The sequence below is a fragment of the Natator depressus genome, chromosome 2 (genome assembly GCF_965152275.1).
Source record: "Natator depressus isolate rNatDep1 chromosome 2, rNatDep2.hap1, whole genome shotgun sequence".
Classification (NCBI taxonomy): Eukaryota; Metazoa; Chordata; order Testudines; family Cheloniidae; genus Natator; species Natator depressus.
Window position 1 is genome coordinate 227,012,684 of NC_134235.1, and position 16,243 is coordinate 227,028,926.

General features: G+C 39.8%; 1 protein-coding gene across 2 annotated transcripts in view; it reads right to left on the reverse strand.

The window, feature by feature from the left end:
- Window positions 1-16,243, reverse strand: part of NEBL (nebulette) — a 399,859-nt gene that overhangs the window by 262,031 nt on the left and 121,585 nt on the right. The window lies entirely within an intron of this gene.

Here is a 16,243-nt window from a genome sequence, read left to right on the forward strand (position 1 = left end):
TAACACGGCTGCTACTCTGAAACCTTTCATTTCAATTGACAGCTGGATTTCATAGTTGGCTAGTTTTATGTTAAAACTAGTTACTATAACATTTAAAAATTCTGGTAAAATATCTTTGTGTTAGTCATGCATTGCACAAATATGAGTGAGTTACTATAATTAGTCTAAATGCCATATATCCACTGTGAACACTAACTAGTCAGCATGATTTGTGCAAAATTTGTTGTGTAGTATGAAATAAAACAGATACCATGCTTAATTGTGTTTTTCCCTATGTGCTTGGGATATTGCTATACTGAATTAAGGCTAAGCTAAAATGCATTAAAATAGAATTGCTTAATGGAAAAAGAAAAGCCAAATAAATCGTATTTAGAATACCAACATGTTTGGGATGAAAACCACACCAGTGCTGAAATCTACAGGATCCAGCAAGGTTATACTGACATTACACGTACAGAAAGGTCAAACCTTTTAATGTTAATAGTGTCAACATACTTCTGTATGTAAAAATAAATGACATCCAATATCAAAGACTGCACTGCAAAAAACTCAGTATTGAAAGTTACTGTGAATCTCTTCTTCAATTTAAAATTTTATATCATTGTAATATATTCTTGTTATTTTCTATTTTACAGATACCTTTGACAGTCAAGTCATGCTTATCACAATGTATGACTCCCCTACAGAACAATAATTTGTTCATTTTTCATGCTTTTATCACAAGTCTTTTTCTGAATCACCTACAATTAAAAAAATTTATAGGAAAGATGGGAAACAAGAAAACAGCTAAACCAAGACTTGCTCAGAAGCAGAAATATTGTAAAGAAACTGATTCTTTCAACCTTCTTGCTAAAAGCTTAAGTCTTAATCCAAAAGCAAAGATTCAATTTATGATTATGCTGACGCACCCATACATACATTTAGATATCTTGTTAGTTTATCATATAGTCTGCCAACTTTCTCATTTGGATATCAAATATTTCAGAAGTTTAGTTAAAACATATAATCTTCATACAGCAATGTTTGCAATATAATTTCCATTGTAAAACAAGGCTATAAATAAATTGTCAGAATACTTAGGATATACACCATAATACTTTGCCATGTACAAATTCAAGGTGTTCTCTAAAGGATTATTTCAGCAACTGGTGCAATCTCTAAATCAATGTACAACTACTACTAAAAACTGATTTTTTTTTGCCAGAAAATTGGGCCTTTCATAAAACAAAATTTTTCATGATAAGTTTCTGCTTTCTGTGGAAAAATTAGACTTTTCATTTAAAAATTAAATACCTGAAAACTGGAAAGTTTTTGGTTTTCAACCAAAGGCTGAAAACTTTCAATTCAGAAATGTTGGTGTTGATGCTTTTATTCAGATATCTCATGTCCCCATTCTTTTATGTGGGTCAGGTTTCCCAACCACACTATGGCTGCCATAATGCACCATGGTAGCTCAGAGCCCAGAGCCAGCTAATATCAATATCTGCTAGTTCCCAGCGAGTCTTGGAACAGATACAGGAATAGGGTGGAGTTTACAGAAAAGTCATGTTCACAGATCAGTCCTATGGATGTAAACATGTCAGCCTACTATAGCACCTCTTAATTACATCATCCAACTTATTCCAGCTGTAAAATGGAGTAAGTCATTCCTCATTTGCCTCATTCTTTCTCTACTTTTCATAGCTGATTTGTTGATAGAAAGAGAAAATGAGTATGAAGCGTTCTCCACTGAGATGTACTGGGGCAGAAGACATTATGTGAGGAAGCCAGAAAGGATGGGCATGGTTTTAATCCTGCAGATCCCAACAAAGTGGATTAGGAGAGCTCATTCTGACCTAGAGCTTTCCCATTTCAAAAGTCCATTAAGCCTTCAGCAATTCATATAGGTAGAAAAAGTTGTGATACATTTGTCCTGACACTATGAGGCTTTTGGGTCCTGGAGATCCATCACTAGCAGCTCTGAATACAGGTACAGTTTGCTATTTATATGCATCTTTGGCAAATATAGTGACCGTTTGGCCCACAGTATGGAGGCCTAGCCTCCTAATGTTCCTCTTGACCTGGGGACATGTTGGGACAGAAAAGATGGAAACTACGTGTCTTTTTAACCTGATGTTTCCCAAATTAAACTTAGTATGCTGTCCAGAAGATAAGAATATGCATTTCATCCAGCCACATATACTAGCTATTTATTCTAAAGTACTTGTAGGTACAATGGTTTGCTCCATAAACAGATATCCAAAATCACTAATTACTTTTTAAAAAATTAGTGTTGTATTTTAAATTTAAGGCAAAGGTATCTAGGACCCATAACAGATATTTTATAAATGTTTGTATTATAAACCAAAAAAAAATTTTTTTTAAATTGCAGTAAACCATTAAAGCATATGTACTTCCCCCTACAGAAGTGATAAAACTATTTACATTAAACATGGCATTTAACTGATCATGCTAATCATTTACCCCAATGTATTACTCATTGCGATTTAAAGTTTTCAATTTATAAAAATGAGATCATTTAGCAAAATTAATTACCATCAGTGTTCTAGAATTAATTGTCTTATCTTCTGCAGCTGATTGGTGAAACCACCCACATAGTCTATTAAAACAAAGAGATACAGTTTTAGTTACAGGCCCTCTAGTTTATGGAAATTCCTGCCTCAAGCCATTAAATGTGGATGGTGCTAAATGTAAATATTATCTTAATCATTTGTTTGTTTTTAATTTAATATTATGAAATGGCTTCATGTTTATTAAAAATATCATTATATACAACAAATTGTCCTATAAATTCTCTAAGGTTCATTAGTGGCAATATTTGTTGTATAATTTATCTTCTTTTATAGCTATTGGCTGAATACCTGTTAAATGTAAAAGAAAAGGAGTACTTGTGGCACCTTAGAGACTAACAAATTTATTTGAGCATAAGCTTTTGCGAGCTACAGCTCACTTCATCGGATGCATTCAGTGGAAAATACAGTGGGGAGATTTATATACACAGAGAACATGAAACAATGGGTGTTACTATACACACTGTAAGGAGAGTGATCGCTTAAGGTGAGCTATTATCAGCAGGAGAGCGGGTGGGCCATTTCCAGCAGTTGACAAGAACGTCTGAGGAACAGTGGGGGGGCAGGGAAGGAGGGAGAAATAGTTTTACTTTGTGTAATGACCCATCCACTCCCAGTCTCTATTCAAGCCTAAGTTAATTGTATCCAGTTTGCAAATTAATTCCAATTCAGCAGTCTCTCGTTGGAGTCTGCTTTTGAAGTTTTTTTGTTGAAGAATTGCAACTTTTAGGTCTGTAATCGAGTGACCAAAGAGATTGAAGTGTTCTCCAACTGGTTTTTGAATGTTATAATTCTTGACGTCTGATTTGTGTCCATTTATTCTTTTACGTAGAGACTGTCCAGTTTGACCAATGTACATGGCATTGTACACCCATTGTTTCATATTCTCTATGTATATAAATCTCCTCACTGTATTTTCCACTGAATGCATCCGATGAAGTGAGCTGTAGCTCACGAAAGCTTATGCTCAAATACATGTTAGTCTCTAAGGTGCCACAAGTCCTCCTTTTCTTCTGCAGATACAGACTAACACAGCTGCTACTCTGAAACCCGTTAAATGTAAGGAAGTGTTAAGCTAGTCACATTTTGTTTCCTAAATATTTGCTTAAGAACCTACTGTATTTCAGTAAAACATTGTGGATAAAGATGTGAGGATGGATGCAAGCAGCTTTTAATTCACAAGTCCGTAGAGATATCATAGTAATTGATAACTCAGTTGCTGTGCTTCCCTTTTATCTTGGGATATTGTGGCCATGAGAAAAGCAGGGAATTTGTCAAGGGGATTGATGTCATGCCAGTAATTTAATGGCAATGTTCAAAGGATTTTGTTTTGTTTTAAGTCTTTGTTAGCACTGAATTTAAGCAATATGTCTGATCAAGCTAATGCTATTAGAGATAATCCAGTATAAAGATCTACACAAGAAGCACCAGAACAAATCTATATGCATAGCGTAGCATTTCTTCCCTATGTTACTACACTGCTTGTTTCAGCTGCACAGCTTGATTGGTTAATAAAGCTTCAATTGAACAGCTTTGAATTTAGGGAGTACTTCCAACATTTTTGTGAGTTTAAAACAAAAACTGTGAAGCCCCCAAAGATTCAGGAAATCATATGAAAGTTTGCATGCTTTTCCAGATATTAGCCACATGTTCAGTCTACAAGACTCGCATGAACATTTCCCCAAAACATGCTTACTCATGAGATTTTTCAGCTGCATTTCCACTTTCAGGGAGCACCAAAAGTAACGAAAGAACTATCAGTTTGGGTATTTCAGCTCTTCTCAGTCTTGACAGGAAACAGAAAATGTAGCAGTGCACAAAAATGGAAAGTAATTGGGAGAAAAGTGGTCAAGATTCAAACTTTCCTGAGCCTCATAAAAAGGTTAGATTCAAAGGCAGGGACAAAAGTTCAGGTCTGTTTATAAATGAGTTGCCCATATCTAGTTATCTTTATATATAGATATATAAAATCTCACATAAAGTAGGTAAATCATCCAACATTTCCTGGTTTTCATTCTAAAAACCTGGTAGTCTCGCACCTTGCAGAAAAATTTAAAAGACTTTAATTTTGAAAGGAGTCTCAGGGAGTTAGGCACCCAACTGCCACTGAACGTCAGTGGGATCTGGAATGCTTCACTCTTGCAAGTGCCTCTGAAAATTCCAGCGAAACAGCATATGCTCTAATGAGGTCTTGTATTACTAAAATTCATTATTTTTACAAAATACCCTAATCCCATTTACTAGTATATTATGAAGTATTAATCATTTAAAAATAAACTGCAGTTGAAAATGTACATGAAAAAAAGTTCATTTTCTCATCCCTGACCCTTCTTGCTTTTTTGTTCAGTTTTGTTCAATTTTGCTAATTCACAATTTCAGTAATTCTCAGTCGGTCGCCCAGGTATTAGTGCAAATTAGCAAAATTCTACTGTGTTTTCACCTTGATTCTCTACCTAATCCAGGAGAGTACAGTCTTGTCCACTGAGATGTTAAGTACCAGAAGGGTAAGGGGGTAGAAAGTTTTGATCATGCTGTGGGTCAGACATGAAACTCGTCAGCAGACAACTTCTCACTTTGAAGTTCTTGTTCAGTTGTGCTCTCTGCTGTGAGGCTGTAGCTGGAATGTCTCTGCTCTTTGAAGTTTCCTATCAGACTGCACTTGACTGCAGAACTGATTGAAGCGTTTTTCAAGGAGGAAGAATCTTGCTAGGGAGGTCTTGGTGCTGGAAGACTGGAGCAATGAGGTGACGATGGAAGATTTTGATCTTGCTTCAATTTAACGATTCATCCACAGTGGATTCTGAAGGTTGGGTTATGATTGGCTATGGGATTTGAAAAATAGCTACTCTGTTTATATGAAGGGTAGATTCCCTTGCAACAACTGACTTATTTTGAAAGCTAGAGTGTTTTTTCTCCTTCCTCTTCTAATGTTTTGACGATTGGCTTTTGGAGATATTTAATTTGTGCCTCTGTACTTCTTATTTGAAGTGAAACAGATGGTTGTTCCAGTTTGCCACCTAAATATTGGAAGCCTTCCAAGAAAATCCGAAGGGAGAAGGGGCTGAGCTGGTTTGGATGAGATGTAGCAAGTAATAAAATCCATGAAATAATATTATGGAGCAAAAACTTGAGGCCTTTAGTCCACAAATAGCTACGGTGGAGGGTAACATTTGGGCTATGGATAAAAGTATAAAAATTGAGCAGCCAATGCTATGCTGTTAAGTTTGATAACAAATGTATTAAAGATCTTTCTGCTCCTCTTACTGGAGAAAATTCCCTATAGCATAGCATCCCTAGTGGAAGAAAGCCTCATAGCATTAAAGGTTACTTTTGGTACTGCATATCTTAATCATAACATGCAGAATATTGGAAGTTACAGAAAATTGAAAAGTAATCATTGTTAGCATTAGAGGGGTTGTGAAGAAAAAGGATATGAGGGATCTACTTGAGCTTGTTTTAGAAGTAAAAACTGTACCATCCTTGTATATTTGAAAACATATGTTAGCCCAAAGCATTAAGATTCCTCAAGCTACAATACTAATGAAGGATAAACGGAGAAGATTAGGGCTAATATTGTTATGTTTCTTTCTACTTGGAGACAAAGGGGAGTACTGAAGATAATGAGGAAAAAGGAACAAATCTACTACTTGAACACAAGTGTCCACATACAGACACAACTTCAGACAATGGACGTAGGGTATTCTAAATCCAGAACTCTCTCATACTAGGTCATCAGCTGCCTTATCGTAACCAGCTAACCTGTAGGTTATTTTGGGAAGGATCTGTGAAGGTGAATAGACAGATGCCACAGAACATTATGCTATCTGCATTCTGTTGCCAAGGAAACTTCAGCTGCAGACTCATCTGCTGAAGAGAATGCAAAAAACAGTGAAACTGAGTCTGGGAGCCCCCTATTCTCAGGCTTCTCTAGCAAGTGAGCTGAGTAATTTGCCTAACTCAGTTATCACAAATATGTAGGCACAAAATTAGAAAGGTTAAGGCACAAAATTAGATTAAACTAGCTATAGACAAAGGGTAACATGAAAACATTCTACAAATACATTAGAAAAAAGAAGAAGAGCAAGGACTGGGTAGGTCTGCTAGTCAATGAGGGGAAAAAACAGTAACAGAAAGTGTGGAAATGGCAGAAGTGCTAAATGACGTTTTTGTTTCAGTTTTCACCAAAAAGGTTAGTAGTGACTGGATGGCTAACCTAGTGAATGCCAGTGAAAATGAGGTAGGATCAGAGGCTAAAGTAGGGAAAGAAAAAGTTAAAAATTACTTAGACTAGTTCGATGTCTTCAAGTAGCCAGGGCCTGACGAAATACATCCTAGAATAGTCAAGGAGCTGACTGAGAAGATATCTAAGCCATTAGCGATTATCTTCAATAAGTTATGGAAGAATGGGAGAGATTCCAGAGGACTGGAAAAGGGCAAATATAGTGCCCATCTATAACAAGAGAACAACCCGGGTAATTACAGACCAGTCAGCTTAATTTCTGTACCTGAAAAGATAATGGAGCAAATAATTAAGCACACAATTTGGAAACATCTAGAAGATAATAAGGTGATAAGTAACAGTCAGCATGGATTTGTCAAGAACAAAACATGTCAAACCAACCAAACAGCTTTCTTTGACAGAGTAACAAGACTTGTGGATGGGGGGAAGCGGTAGATGTGGTATATCTTGACTTTAGTAGGGCTTTTGATATGGTCTCACAAGACCTTCTCCTAAACAAATTAGGGAAACACAACCTAGATGGAGCTACTATATGGTGGTTGCATAACTGGTTGGAAAACCATTTCCAGAGAGTAGTTACCACTGGCTCATACTCAAGCTCGAAGGGTGTATCAAGTGGGGTCCCACAGGGATCAGTTCTGTGTCCAGTTCTGTTCAATATTTTCATCAATAGCATGGAGAATACACTTACAATCTTTGCAGACAATAACAAGCTGGGAGGGGTTGCAAGTGCTTTGGAGGATAGGATTAAAATTCAAAATGATCTGAACAAACTGGAGAAATGGTCCTCATCTTATAAAATGCCTCACTATGTCAACAGCAGAATGTTTTGTGAATCTCCTTTCTTATCTAATATTGTAAATGAATTTCATCATCCTAATTTTATCATAGTTATTTACACTATTTATCATAGTTATTTACTCATCTAACTCTTCCCCAAGCAATTAAAATCACTTCTTGTGATCACAGATACACATCAGAAGACTATGCAATGATTAAATGCTACATTTCTATAACTGCATTTTTACCAGTAATATAGTTTAAACAGGTTTATTTCCTCAATGCCATAACAAGTGTGTTCTATGCCTGTCCTTCAGACACAGCAAGAAACTTTTACTGGAAAATCATTGTTATGCCACAGTGGTGCTAAAGCCCAGCTTGTTGTATTTATCATGTGTCACTCTTTATATGCTTGAGTTTCAGTTCAAACTTTCTCCTATTGAGTTCAGCTCATAGATTCATAGACTTTAAGGCTAGAAGCAACGCATCGTGATCATCTAGTCTGACCTCCTGCACATCACAGGCTACAGAACCTCACCCACTCACTCCTGTAAGAGACCCATAATCTCTGCCTGAGTTTCTGAAATCCTCAAATCATGATTTAAAGACTTCAAGTTACAGAGAATCCACCACTTATTGTTGTTCAAACCAGCAAGTGACCCATGCTCCAAGCTGCAGAGGAAGGCAAAAACAAAACAAAACAGGGTCTCTGCCAGTGGAACCTAGGGGGAAAATTCCTTCCTGACCCCAAATACAGCAATCAGTTAGACCCTGAGCATGTCAGTGAGACTCAACAGCCAGACTCCTGGAAAATAATTCACTGCAGTAACTCAGAACCCTCCCCATCTAATGTCTTATCTCCGGCCGTTGGAGCCATTTGCTACTAGCAGTTGCGGGTGAACCACTGAAGACCAAACAGATCCACCCACAAGGAACACAATTTAGTAGCATGGGTTCAAAAGGTGCTCCAAGTGAACTCCCTTAAATGATGCAGTCAAGAGGATTGAGTGGCGTTATCTACACTAAATATCAAGCCAAATGCATCAGATAAATATGCAAGACAACAACTACATTAAGCATAAACTGAAAAATGTAATGTGAGAGAAATAACTGTTAATTCAGGAGAAAGAGTAGTTACAAGGGGAAGAAGAAAGGACATTTATTAAAACTTACAACCTGCTATTAAATTTTGTATAGACCTAGGTATCTCAAAGTCCTGGCATATCCAGATTGTAAATAAAGGAGAATGGGTTTTCCTACTTAAGCCTTTAGATCCAACCCACCTCCTCTCTCTGGGGAAATTCCTACTAAGTCAGGTGGCATTTGTTAAACCTTTTCTATTGGCAGTTACTTTGGAATCTAACCATGGGTCTTTTTCACTTTTGTTGGGAATTTTTGGTCCCTTTGCTGAACTCAAGGGAAACTGGCTTCATCCCTGAAAAAATAAATGATTTTATGTAATGTAATTAATGTCTCACCTTGCCAGAGATCAAGTGGTTTTCACTCAGCATGCTAAGGCACCATAACTTGTTCAATAAAAGCTTAAGCCTTTCCTCCCCCCACTTTCAAGTGCAGATTTTCAATCTTATAAAAAGTAATGGAATTAAAATAAAATAAAATAAAATTTTAATAGAGAAAAATAATACTTTGTCTCACCATGAGCCAAATTCAACCCCAAGTTTTGGTGGGTCTTTACCAGCAAAAAATTCAATTTGCCAGGGGGCCAGCACATTTCTAAAGGGGAGCAGCCCTGGCCAGATTCGAAACCTAACCCCGCCAGCCTTCACAGATTGGACTTCTGTGTTATTTTCTGACACAACTCCAGCAGAAGGCTATAGATACTCAAATCCTTCTCCTCCCTCTGCATAGAACCATGCAATTTCCTCTGTCTTGGACCTTCCCTGGCTGCAGAGGAGGGATGAAGAGTTTTCCCACTGTGTATATACCGTACGTCATGTAAATCTGTAGTTCTTCATTCTGCACCTTACTGGTTACCAAATCATGCAGCAAACTATACTTTATTGAGGAAGTCTTGCCAGCTTACTGCTCTTATACAAACATATTATATAGTACTGAGTCCATCTACAAACATCAAAGAAGTTAAACATGAAGGTTTTATGGATTTTCCTAAGTGTTGCCTTTAAAAAACATGAAGGATTTTGACGAAATAAGTAAAAATGGAAGCTTTATTCTGCATCATTGTTTTGATGTAAAGTCTAACATGGAGACGATGCTGGAGAACAGAAGAGACTGATTCAATTTTTATCTACTGGACATGCTGTGGTTTAAATTTACAGCTAGGTTTCATATTTGATACTCGGCTAGAAATTGAAATGTTGATACGTTGCCAAGGTACAGAGTTAATCACTTAGCCCATTTACAGGTCACAAATGTAAGGATGTGGGAACCCAGCCATTCCACTTTCTCTTAAATCTGACAAAGGGAACTAGTGGTAAACCCGGAACAGAATGCAGACATTTTTTCTTCTGTATGTCCTGCTTACATGTTTTCCACCTTACATTTCTCTGTGTATGTGAGAGTTTTTTTCCTTTTGTCTGTTTGTTTCTGTTTTGCAAACCCATAAAAACCAAGTTGCATTAGACAACTCATTTATGCTTCTAGAAGCCAGAATTATCATGCAAAATGATGGTAAATTATACCAAGGGAACACTCAACAGCCAGCTGGAAGAGAGAACAAAAACAGGAGTGCTAGAACGACATCACTGAGCACAAGCAGGGATTATTACTTTGTTGTATTATTTGGCTTTTATGAAAAATACTGTTTAGGTTCTTGCCAAGAGAGTGGGAGACCCAAACCCACTGAAAATCCAAAGTGCAGCTAATAAGCTATTTGACAGTTTACCAAACTTTAGTTATGGTTTCTCAGAACAAATGAGTCATACAACATTGACTTATCTCCTCATGGGAGTGGGGGAGGTTGGGAGACTGTCCTTGTAAAGATCTTGGGGTTCATTTAATAACAAACCAGGGAATGAGAAAGGAATAAAACTTTAATAAAAAGAACTGCAGAGCATCTCTGGTGCACTGCTGCACACAGCCATACAGGGTTTCCAACCCTGCCTCCAGGGCACATCTCCAAATTCCTATGTTCATAATACTGTCCCTTATGAGGGAGTGTCTCTAAATTATAATCTTCTACAAACATATCTCTATATCTTCCTTCTTAAATAAAATCTAATTAACTCTTATTTACACATATATAAAACAGCTAACAGCTATCTAACACATGCATTAAATTCTCAACTCACGTAGTACATTTCCATAAACCCAGTGTATAAACTACCTAGAGAGGAGAGGTTACCAGCACACTCTTGAGTGAGTCTTTACCACTCACTTTCCTCAAATACCTCTTTTCCAGGCAGGTTAGCAAGTCTCTATAAGTCTTTCAGGATGTTTAATCTCCCACACAGATCTTCTCAGTATCAGCCTTTCATTAGAATCTGAGTTGGTCTCTTGTTCCTTGACAGTTTCTCCTTTGTGCTTTTGGATGGGAAATGCCCAGCGTCCCCCTCAGCTGTCAGTGTGTTGGAACTTTCTGGGATTACTCGTAGATTCCTTCAATTACATTGAAATGTGTCCCCCCTACTCTGTCTGGACTACTTAAAACCTTGGATGCAGCTGTTCTTTAATGGTATCCCTTTGGCCCCAAGTATTAAAGGTGTGATTGCTTAGGCTCACTCCATCACACAAGTTAAGAGATGGGAGATCACAGGCCCTTTTGTCAAAATAATATTTCTGCTTCCACTTCTGATTTTCTTTCATGTTCCATATGGTTTCATGGTTATGAGATTTCAGGAGGTTATCAGTAATTGGTAAATTAGATCTGATCCTTCTTCCCATTAACAGATGAGTTGGAGAAAAGTCATCCTCCAGGGTGTACATCGCTAAACCAGTAACGCTTTCTACAAATCACTCTGATATTCAAAAGTCTTTTTAATACGATTTTTACTGACCAAATAGACCTTTCCACAAATCCATTTGATTGGGGGGAATCTGGATTTGATGTTTTGTGATGAAAATCCCAATCTATAGCAAATTGCCTAAAATCTGTACTGGAAAACTGCAACCCATCACTAAAGACTTCATCTGGAATTCCATGTCTGGAGAAGATTCCCTTCATGCCACTTATCACTGACTTACTATTAGTACTGTGCAGTGTGCAAATTTCTGGACACAAAGAATAATAATCTGTGACTATTAAATAATCCTTTGATTACCAGGTAAATAAATCAGTGCCTACCTTCTTATAAGGCCTTTATGGAATTGAATGAGGTCTCAGTGGCTTTGCCTGTTGGCATGGCTTGTATTTCAAGCATGGAATGCAGATTTCTACCACATTAGTGATGTCGTGATAGATCTGCAGCCAATACAGCACCTCTCATGCTCGTTGTTTGCACTTTTCAATTCCAAAATGACTGCTGTGGATCTTCTGTAGCATTTCTTTTTGAAGACTCACTGGAATTACAACCTTACTGCCCTTGAAAATCACCAAATCTATCACACTAAATTCATGTCTGCAATTCCAATAGTCTCTTATACTTGGACAGCAACTGCTTATTTCTTCAGGCCACCCTTTAATTATCACTTCTTTAACGATTCCCAACAATTCATCTTTCTCCATTTCCTCTCATATTTGTTGCTGTTTCCTGTTAGCTATTGAAATTGACTTTACAATCAAATCTGCATAGGCTTGCATTTCTGTGTCTAATGTCTTCTCTGGTTTCGTTGTCAGGCTTGACAAAGCCCTGGCTGGGATGATTTAGTTGGGGATTGGTCCTGCTTTGAGCAGGGGGTTGGACTAGATGACCTCCTGAGGTCCCTTCCAACCCTGGTATTCTATGATCTTTCTTTGACTGGGGAATTGGCATCATTTCAAGGGCTGAAATATTCCTCCCCAATAACATGCAAAAAGAATGCTGATTTCACTTAATCATTTTCTCCTCTGCCCCTATAGCTGCTAAATACAATTTAAATCTCTGCCACAGCGGGGGAGGGTGAAGGAGTGAACAGGGAACAGGGCCACTGGGGGGGGGAGGGCATGGGAGAAGGGGTGGAACAGAGACAGGGCCATGGGCAGAACAGGGGCAAGGCCGCAGGGGAAGGGGAAGAATGGGGTGGGGCCACGGGCAGGGCTGGGGATAGAAGAGGCAGAACGGGGAAGGGGCTCTGACCTTCAGCCGGGGCTGAGAAAGTTCGCTCCTGGCCAAGGCTGAGAGCTCAACCCTAGCACGGACCAAGGTCTCAGTCCCCCTGCAAGCTTGCAGCCCACCCCGCCACCCCGGGTCCTGGAGGGAGAGGCCGAGCTCTCAGCCCCCTGTTACTGCAGCCAGGGAATGGGGGGGGGGCTGAGAGCAGTGAGAAGAGGCAGAACGTCGACTGGAAGAGGTGGGGCAGGGGAATCTTCACCCACCACCCATGGACGTGGCCTTTTTATGGTGGCGGAGTCTGACACATTTGGTCAATCAGTGCCCTCAGAACTGGCAAGCTGCCCCTGGGAATGGTGACCCTGGGCCTGGGAATGTGGGGGGTTGCTGAGAAAAAACCCAAGGGTGAGGTGGCTGTGGCAGAGACTGGATTCCAGCGGGCTTTAGCGGTCTCTGGAGATGTTGGTTCTGGAGGGTTAGCACCCCCTGACCAACCAGGGAGAGACGGCATCACTGATTCTGTCGCTCCTGACTCAGAGATACTCTTGGCCTGAATCTGACTGAGAAATGGAGGCTGAGCCTGTTTCTATGGAATCCGCGGTCCCAGCTGAGAATTTTGGCTTGTGTGATAAAGCTCTGTCCTTGCCTCCGTGGGTCCCGCGTTTCCTGGCGGATTTCGCTAGCTTCAGACGCTCACTATAACTCTGCACGTAACCCTTCTCTCTCTAGAGATAAGGGTCACAGTCTACTGAGCCATGTTCATCATAAGCCAGCGAGGGGGGTGAGGAGAAGTTATCCTTCCTTGCACAGTCGCTGTTGTCTCCCCCTCTCAGTGATTAATCAGGGGGCAAAGGTGGGGGGGAGCCCAGGGCCACCCTCTACTCTGGGCTCCAGCCCAGGGACCCTAATAGTATCAGCTATGGTAGCTGACCTTTTAGAAACATGACATGTACAATTCCCTGGGCTACTTCCCGCACAGCAGCCCTCACTTCCTCAAGCTCCACTTCACCCTTACCTCAGTGCCTCCTTCCTTGGGCCTGATATGGTGTATACTACTCAGCCACTCCAACAGCGCAACTTCCTCCTACAGCTCCTGACATGCACCCCCACCTGACTGACTGGGAAGCTTTTAACTAGTTTCAGCCAGCCCCTGACTGGCTTCAGGTGTCCCAATCAACCTAGCCTTCTCCTTGCCTTCTGGAAAGTTCTTAATTGGCTCCAGGTGTCTTAATTGACCTGGAGCAGCTGCCATTTCGCTTATCCTGGTACCAGGGATTTGTTTAGCCTGGAGCTAAGATATCTATCTCCCACTACTTTTCTATAGCCATCTGGCCTTGCCCCATCACACTTGCTGGCAAAGCCCAAAGCAAAAACATGACTATTGGGGGGACTCTAGTTTCTGAGGGTGCTGCAAAGTGGGCTAGTTTGGTCATAACAGTTGGGAAGCACATTGCTGAGGGTGGTTCTTTGGTTGGGGACATGGAAAATTCTCAGGTATTACTTTTGCCCCCTCAGTCCCAGCAGCCCCCTCCCTCTGGTTTCTCTGAGGTTTCCTCCTCAATGTCTGTAGTGAGTCTGAGACTGTGGGGGATGACAAACTCAGATTCTTTGGATCCTGTACTCCCTGGGGGAGGATATACCCCAGATGCTTTTGATAGGTTTCTGGATGTGTCTAAGGAGAAACGTGGAGTAGAGGTAGTGAACTGGATTCCTGACCTTAACCTGTTTTTGTTGTCTGCTCAGTGTATGATGAGATGTCTCTCTGTCTGAGTTTGACAAAAGGAAGCGGTACAAATTGAAAAAATTGATGACCAAAGTGTGTGTCTCATTGACCAATGCAAATGTTAGGAATTAATTGATATCGGAGAATTTGGTGGTTTTGTTTGAGATTTTTGGGAGAGTCTGTTCTGTCTCTGTCTTTTTCTTATTTTTTTCTGATGAGTACTAGTCTGATGGATAATTTTGTATGAAGCTTTCTTAGTGTGAAAGGATGCAGGGACATTAAAAAACATGACACTTTTGGAGTACTTGTCCGAGAAAAAAGTGGACATTTCATTTTTGCAAGAGATGCACACAGACATAGGCAACCAAACCAACTGGCTTGCTGATTGGAGAGTGGAGATCTTTCTGGGTCATGGTTCCAATGAGAGCGCAGGGGTTACCATTCTCTTTGCAGTCAAGATGGAACCGGATTCAGTGGTTATGCAGGAAGTAGTTCCAGGTGGTTTTTTGACAGTTTGACCTATTTTTGAGCAATATCATCTTTTTCTGATTAATGTCTATGCTCCTATTGTTGGGAAAAACAGAATGTGCTTTTTTCAGAGCTTGGGTGCTCGCTTGACAAGGATTATTTTAATTTTGGGAAGCAATTTTAATTGTACTCTTAATGATAAGATAGGAATCATTTGGAACCATATCCACTATCTGTTCAGCACCTTGCAACTCTTTTATAGGTTTCTGACCTGACAGCATTTTTACCCTTATGGGTAGCAGTACACCTGGTTGAGTGCTAGTTCCAGCACTTTCTCTATGGCAAATTTGAACCATTTTTATGGTTTTACTCATTTATCTCCTTTGCTTTCTAGTTGTATTGTCCCTACTGGGTTTTCAGCTCATGGTTTGGTCTTACTTATGTTGTATCTTCCTTCTATTCAAGACCACCATTCCTACTGGCATTTGAACACTCACCTTTTACAAGATGTCCACTTTTGGGACTCTTTTGATTATTTTGGGGGAACCTGGATTGCCTCAAAGGATGTTTTCCCCTCCTTGAAGCAATGGTGAGAGGTGGGTAAAGTTAATATTAAATGTTTTTGTCAGCAACAAACATAGGCAGACCCTGGCATATGAAGGAGTTAGAATTGGATACTACAATATGAAGAAGCCTTTCCTGGCAGTAATGATGCTGGGTTGCATATAAAAAAAAAACTCTTGCAGGACCTGTTGGATAGCAAAGTTCACTGGTTACGACCTGATTTCAGGACCTTTCTCAAATGGAGGCACCTACTCAGTAAAGCCTGGAAAAGAAGATGATTGGCTATTTCAAGACATCGTCGGGCCCAGTCCTTTCAGATCCCATGGGGATTAAGAATTTTGTTGTAAATATTTTCTCAGACCTGTATGCCACGGAGCCTGTGTGTCCATCTGAGATTCAGTGGCTCCCTGAGGATCTTCCTTCCACATCTTCTGAATGTTGGATGTGGACAGACTTGAACAGGACCTAAACACTCTTATAATTGGCTTCTGCCCTAAATGGCTTTGTTCCAAGGAAAGGACCTGGTATTGATGGTTTTCCCACTGAGTTTTATAAGGCCTTTTGGACCCTTCTTGGGCCTGATTTGCTTTTTCAAGAGAGCATCAGAGAGAAGATATTGCCACTCCGTTGTCACCGAGCGATTCCTACCCTGTTGACTAAAAAGGGGAGCCTGGAGGAGGTGAAAAATTGGAGAACTGTGTCCCTGCTTTGCTCCAACTACAACTTGTTTCAA